The sequence below is a fragment of the Rousettus aegyptiacus genome, unplaced genomic scaffold (genome assembly GCF_014176215.1).
Source record: "Rousettus aegyptiacus isolate mRouAeg1 unplaced genomic scaffold, mRouAeg1.p scaffold_m13_p_2, whole genome shotgun sequence".
Taxonomy (NCBI): domain Eukaryota; kingdom Metazoa; phylum Chordata; class Mammalia; order Chiroptera; family Pteropodidae; genus Rousettus; species Rousettus aegyptiacus.
Genome location: NW_023416295.1, coordinates 140,697,443 through 140,704,601, shown reverse-complemented (window position 1 = coordinate 140,704,601; position 7,159 = coordinate 140,697,443). Strand labels below are relative to the sequence as shown.

The window sequence follows — 7,159 nt, the reverse complement described above, 5'->3', positions numbered from 1 at the left end:
CAGACTTTGACAGGAATGGTTCCCAGTCCCAACCAATCACAGAATCACTGGGAAGTCAAACAAACAAACAAACAAAAAATAAAACAAAAAACATAAAAAACAAAAAACAGATTCCTGGGAGCCTCATCCCAGAACTCACTAATGAGGATCTTCGGAAGAGGGATCACAAGAAGATGTTGGTTTATTTATTAGATAAAGCTCCCCATTAGGTCTTGCCGTTCAGCAGGTGTGGCATCCCACAGCCCCATAACACCCAGAAATATGCTATGCGCTTAGTCAATGTTTAATAAAGCCTTAACTGATAGACTGATTTAGACCCAAAGGGCAACTTCCTCAGCTAAAAGTGAATCTTTTAGTATGCTAATTTTATTTCATTGGTGATGATGATATTCTTTAGAGAATACCTGCACTGACCTCTCAGCCACATAAAATGAGTACTTTTGTAAAGGAAGTTGTCACAATTCTAAATAAACAAACAAACAAGCAAAAAAAGCACTAGCACAGCCATGTAAATCATCAGGGTATTTCCATGGCAACATGTTAATATTTTTTTTTAATACCTACAGCACTTGGTATTCCTAGGTGGTCTCTCATCCAAGTACTAACCAGGCCTGACCCTGCTTAGCTTCCGAGATCAGATGAGATCAGGCACATTCAGGGAGGCATAGCCAAAGACTCAATATTTTTTTAATGGTCAAATGAAGCTATTGTGAGATCTCTCAGATTTATCCCTTAGAAATAGGTTTTGTTTGTTTGTTTTGTTTTTGGCAGAATGGCCCAGCAGTATAACCAAATTGGTAGCTCATTCACTAATCAAAATTTTAGTAGATTAGATTTTCCCAGACAACACTTTCTTTCCTGATATTTGCCATAGGCTGGTTTTTACAACGTATTTTTCTTGCTAATAGTCCAAATATTCAACAGAACTTGAAAGCAGTACACTTACTATTTCCATTGTTTTTAAGTATTTTCTTAAAAAAGAAGCAAGGTTGCCACTTCAGTGATCTTCTCCAACCATAAAGTAGAGATTGAAAGATATTGGTCTAAACTGTGTACTTCATCTTCATGTCATTCTTCTGATGGCCTGTCTCAGTTCAGGGTCAAACTTCTTGCTAATGAACTTCTAAATTCTGTCCAACCTATTTAGCTGAAGTAGATTCTCAAGGTTTGGCTTGTTACAGATTGACACAAATGTAGAAAAATTGACTTGTGAGCTTAACTCTGAATTGTGGTTCATTTGGAGAAATTGGTTGCTTACTTTATAATTTGTAGATTGGGTATTGAACTCATTTCTGAAATTAGATAATAGTGAGCTATTAGTGACCCAAATGGAAAAACACTCCCTGTATTCAATATGCAAAACAGAATGTTATTATTCTACATGTGATGACAAAGAACACAAAAGCAATCTCAAAGCTCATTTAATGGGAAATATTGTAAAATTATTTTCAACATCATGTTTAATTAAAGAGTTGCTTCGCTTGCTAAGTAGTTAATAGAGGAAGTCAAAGTAGTAAGCGCCACTTAGAATTTGTGCAAATGCTTTGCAAATTGCTTATTTTCTAGTACTGTCACAACACCTGATAGTTGTACATTTACTAGGAAGACAGGTCAAGTTAAAATAGATCACAGTCAAGTAGATGATTTCAGGAAAATCTATACTCATTCAAATACATCTCAAAAATGATGCGTCTTTTGTATCCAAAGAGCTAAAAATACATTCTCCGGGATCTAATACTTTCCCCAGCACATAGTTGTCAGTCTGTATTTGTAAGAGTTAGAGATAGAGGTAAAGAGGGAAAGTAGACAGGAAGGGAGGGAGGGAGGGAAAGTGAACGGGGAGGGAGGGACAAAGAAGAAATGCATATCAGAAGAAATACTTTATATCTATTGCCTCTTATTTCCTTCACACTTGGGGTGGGGGGTCTGGGTGCTAGAGAGAAATGAACTGGAAGTCAGATGTGATTCTTATCATAAGATTTATTAACTCATCTTCTAGTCTCTTTTGTCAGCCCAGTCCTCTCCCAAGAAGTTTGGACTCCAGCTCTTACTGGACACCCCCATTTTAGGCAGTGCAGCCAACTAGTTAATATAGACGCTGACACTAGACGACCTAGGTGAAAACCCCTGTACCCCAGTGACTTTAGCTGTGTGACTTCAGGCAAGCTACTTTACTTATTGGCACTTCATCTGTGAAATGGGGACAATAATAGCATTATCTATCTTACAATGTGTTATAAGGACTAAATTAATTAAAATGTATAAAGCATTTAGGATAGCGCCTGCATGCCCGTAGTAGTCAGCTTCTGACATAGCTCCCAATGATCCCCAACTCTTGGTATTCAGTTCCTGTGGTAATTTTTTCCCCTTGAGTGTGGGCTGTACCTAACCTGCTTCTAGAAACAAATAGAATATGGCCAAAGTACTACAATGTCCCTTCTGTTATTAGGTTACAAAAGATTGACTTCTGTCTTACCAGCACTCTCTCTCTTCTGATACCCTCTCTGAAGAAGTCAGCTCCCATGATGTGGAGAGGCCCATGCAGCAAGAAACTGAAGGTGGCTTCTGGCTAAGAGTTTGTGAGGAAATAAAGCCTCAGTCCAAAAGCTTGTGAGAAAAAGAATTTTGCCAGCAACCACCAGAGTAAGCTGGAAAGAGGATCCTTCCTAAATGAGTCCTAAGACACCAGTAGTCATGTGAGTGCCGCAGAGCTAGAGGACCTAGCTAAGCCACAACCAGATTCCTGATACACAGGCATTGTGAGAAAATAAATACTGTTTTAGGCCACTACATTCGGGGATAATTTGTTATGCAGCAATAGATAACTAATACAATATGCAAGCACTCTATAAATGTAAGCTAATAATAGACATCTCAAATTTCATCTCTCCTCCCCCAGTACTCACATCTCAGTAAATGGGACTGACTATTGTCCATCTAAGCCAATCAAATAAAAAACCTACCCAAAAAAGTCATCCTTAATTCTCTTTTTCTCAACTTCTCCCCCCTAAATAAACTAGCTTTATAAATATCTGAGTAAGAGCATTTCAGGGATAGAAAATTAAAGGATCTGAAGACAAAAATAAGCTTGTATTATTTTAAAACAAGGGAGCAGGGAGATGAGAAACCTTGTTTGGCTAGAGCTACCAGCAAGGGAAAGAATGATATAAAATAGAATTAAAGAGGAAAGTAAGGAGCCAGATCGCTTAGGGAACTGAAGGCCATGAAAAGCTTGAGTGTAATGAGAAGCAAGTAGATGATTTAAGCAGAGCTATGACAGAGTCTTACCATTTTAGCCGTAGTCTTAGCCCTAGTAGAACCCTTTGGTGGCTGTGTGGAATAATGATTATAAGAAGAAGCAGAAAAACAAATGATTATAAGAGTGAAGCAGAAAAACAAATTGGGGAAATACTCTAGTGAGGGATGATACAACTTTAGACATTATGAAAGCACTGATGATGAAGAGAAGTGGATGAACAGGGGTCTATTTTGGAGATAGGCCAATAGAATTTGCTGAATAATTGGATGAAGAAAACAGGTACCAAGGATGGCTCATAGGTGTTTAATTTGTGCCACCAGGGAAGATGGTGGGAGAAAACATCAAAGGTTAAAAATCAAGATTCCTCTTTTGAATATTTACCCCTGAGATAATTAGACATCCAAGTCGAAATGTCAAGTGGACAGATGATGTACCCCTCTAAAGTTCTGGAAGAAGTTTTCTCTAGAAGTTGGGCAGGGGGGAATATTAATATAAAGATAATAGGATTGTAGAAGGGAAAAATCCTTTTCATCATTCCCTTCTAAGTTCTCAGCTGGGCTCTGTAACAAAAGACAGGTTAATTGAAATTTATAAATGTGTGTATTTGACAGAGACAAATGGAAAAAGTAACTCAAAGATGTAGCTTAGAGCTCTGACTTAGAGAGCATCTTCAACAAAGGACAAAAATTTTGTAGAGAAGTGACAGGACTAGAGAAAGTGGTTTTAGGCTTCCAAGAGCAGCAAACTATGGAAAAGTAAAAATGGGGCAGAAGTGACCGGAGTAAGGTTTATCTGCAGACCCCTCTGATGCTACTGTCTGTGGGCCCAGTCTAGAATCAGCTCTGGTGGAGGAAAATCTGTGTCCCACCTTTGGGCAGAGAGGGAAAACATGAAGCTTTTCTGCATTTCCCAATTCTTAATTGCTTTTAGTTCAAAATAATTCTTATGTCAAAGAGACATATTTTGGGGTGACATATTCTGGTTTCCTTTTCAACATCTAAGAACTGCAAGAGGTTATCTCATGAGAGAGTGTACATGGGGAAGAGGGCTCATCCTTGAGCCTGGGGTTACCCCAAATGTAGGGCCCTGTCTGGCAGAAGAGGAGGGACCGGCACAGGAGGCTGAGCAGCAGTGGCCAGAAAAGCCAGATGAGTGACCCCACTCAGGGACCTGCACTTGAATAAACCCCAGTGGGGGTTGGGGCAGTAGAGAATTCGGGAGATGACTGAGATTAAGCTTCATACCTGGGCTGACTGAGGACTTAAAGTCAGAAATATTTCTGTTTTAAAAAGTTTTAAATTATACTTCTTGTATCCTTGAGTTTGGGGAGGGAGATTCATACTCACTAATAATAAAATAGTTACATACACAGATTTATATTTGCATAATTAACTACGTTATTTATATGCATTTGTATAAATATAACAAAGTAATTAGTGCTCTGAAGCCAAGCAAGGACTAGAAGAGAGTGAGACGGGGGCTGACTCCCTGGCAAGGTGGCCTACAGGGCAAGCCTCTCTGATAAGCCTTCACAGAGAGAACAAAGAGCGAGTTCCGGTGATCCTAGAGAAAGGAAAAACTTGTTGCTCAAGAGTGAGGGAGCGGAGAAATGAAAGCTAGGGAAAGGATAACAGCCCAAGTCAAAGCTTGAGAAACAGGTGGTCTGTGAGAATGGCCAAAACCCTCCTGAGGTTTGGGGGAAAATCGAGTCTTCAGAAGGTGAATTAATCATTATTTGAAGAGGTTAAGAAAAAGTTAAGGATATAGATAGACTGCAGCTTTTCTCAGCTGGAAATCCTCATCCGGACCTCAGAACACATGACATGATTTGAGTGACTGTGTCTCGGTTCTCACAGGAATGATAAATCTAGAACCTAGAACGGTGGCTCTGTCCTGGATGCCTGATGAAGAAGTCAAGGAGGGCCAGGAAGTGGAGGCCACAGGACACCTGGGCTTTATTGCTTTTGGAATCCCAGTTTAGAAAGGCCTCTGGCAGGTGAAGACACATGTTTAAAAGAAACACAGTGACAATAACAAAAAGACAAGATTAAGAGCTTAACATTTAAAAGAAAAATGGAGATCCCACCCCATGGAATTTCTGGCCTCACTGAGCCAATGTGGTGTGACTCTGGAGTGACAGGGGCAGGGGAAGCCATTCCGACTGCTATCCTGTCATTCTGTGTTTATAGCCAATGGGCTCTCAGCTTCTCATGGGATGATCGCCCCCACCTTGTTTATGGAAGATGAGCTCGGCCCGCTGGCCTTTATTATTTTGGGACCCTGTCCTCCCCATTAGTCTCAGTGAGTCCAATCTGTAACAGCATCTCCTCCCAGCAACTCCGGACAGAAGCTACAAGAGCTTCTCGCTGATACCTTACCTTCTCACCAGGCTGTGCTTTATCATCAGGGTAAATGGAGTGTCCTCCGTGTTGCCAGTCTGGTGAGTTTTCTGGCCTACAGAGTATATTCACTTCTCTCTTTCCCCATTTGCCATGGCAGCGCTTCCAGTCCTATCTCACTTCAATGTGGGCAATTTTTTTCAAGCATCCAAGAGGCAACCTTGCAGTGTATTAGTGCCATCTCCTGGGCTCCTTGCCAAACTGAAAATCCCATACCATGAGAGAATGCTCTCATATAAATAAACTCTCCCTTTTCTAATGTTATATTCTGTGCCCCTTGACTCAGCACCCACAGGATCCGGTCCCACACCTACACTCCCAGTTCCCAATGGTAGACTCTGGCCAGGTTCCGCAACTACTTCCGGGCACAGTCTCTTTATTCCAGCCTTCTCTGGCTGGATTGTCAGAGCTAGACCCTAGTTATGCTTCTGATGGCCAAGAGGGGAGGTAGAGATGCATCTGAGCAGGGCACAGTTCTCCTGCAAGGCTGGATTCTCTGCATCATCTGCAAATAAACAAGAGGCATTCTTGCCTTTAAGGAAGGAATGAGTCACTTCTGCAGCCCCAGAAAGTCCAAGAGAATCTGGAGATTCAAGATTTTTTAGTGTCTCAACCCAGATGTCCCTATTAAGAGTCTCAGAGTCTTACTCCCTCCAAATCAGGACCCTGGCCTGGATACAAGAGACCGGTTAGAGTTGATAAGTCAACATTTTCTGGAACTCTACTACCCTTATAATTTATAAATCTTCATCTTTACTGTTACTAGGCTCCAGGAGATGGGAATCTATTTATATTACAGCCCAGGAAGCACTCTGGCTTCACATTTCCCATAATATTGGTGAGTAATCATCCTCAGCCTTTTATTGTCTCTCTCCAAAGCACATCAGTGCTCCAAGCAGCAGCCATCTAATTCCAAATCCTTACATTTACTTAATTTCCTCCAAAACTCTCAAAGCCCCGAGATATTGCACCTGCCAATGCAATTCCTTCCATCAGTATCCCATCCCAGTTTACCACCTGTAAAAGTCTTGACGATCGCAGTGGAACTACATTCCTGGACCTATTAGTATTCCCCTACCACCTACGAGAGTGTCTTTATGACAGCCAGCCAGGACTATCAACAAAATCCCATTTTAGAGATGATTCCTTGGACAACATCCAGGGCCAGCTGTCATCAGTTGGGTTCACCAGGAAACAGACTCTGAGACGCTGAGGTTTCTGTGCAGAGGTTATTGGAGAATCCTTGCAGAAATAGAACCTGTGAGTGGTGACGTCAGAAATAGCAGACAGAGAAGGAAGTTGGACTGAAGTACAATTGCAGCAGAGGACTCTTGAGGGATCCCATGGGGGAGCTCTGGAGCTGGGATGGCCCTTCTGAGATACCCCAGATTAAATCTTTGTCCCTTACATGACACAGTGATTGGGTATGCACTATCTCTGGGGAGGGAGCATAACTTTGGGCAATGTGTCTTTCTTTGGTTGAGGACAATTCCAGGGAGCA

General features: G+C 41.4%; 1 pseudogene; it reads right to left on the bottom strand.

Annotated features, from left to right (window-relative positions):
- Positions 1 to 557: 557 nt before the first annotated feature.
- LOC118614784 lies at positions 558 to 676 on the bottom strand (annotated as a pseudogene).
- Between the last annotated feature and the right edge of the window lie 6,483 nt (positions 677 to 7,159).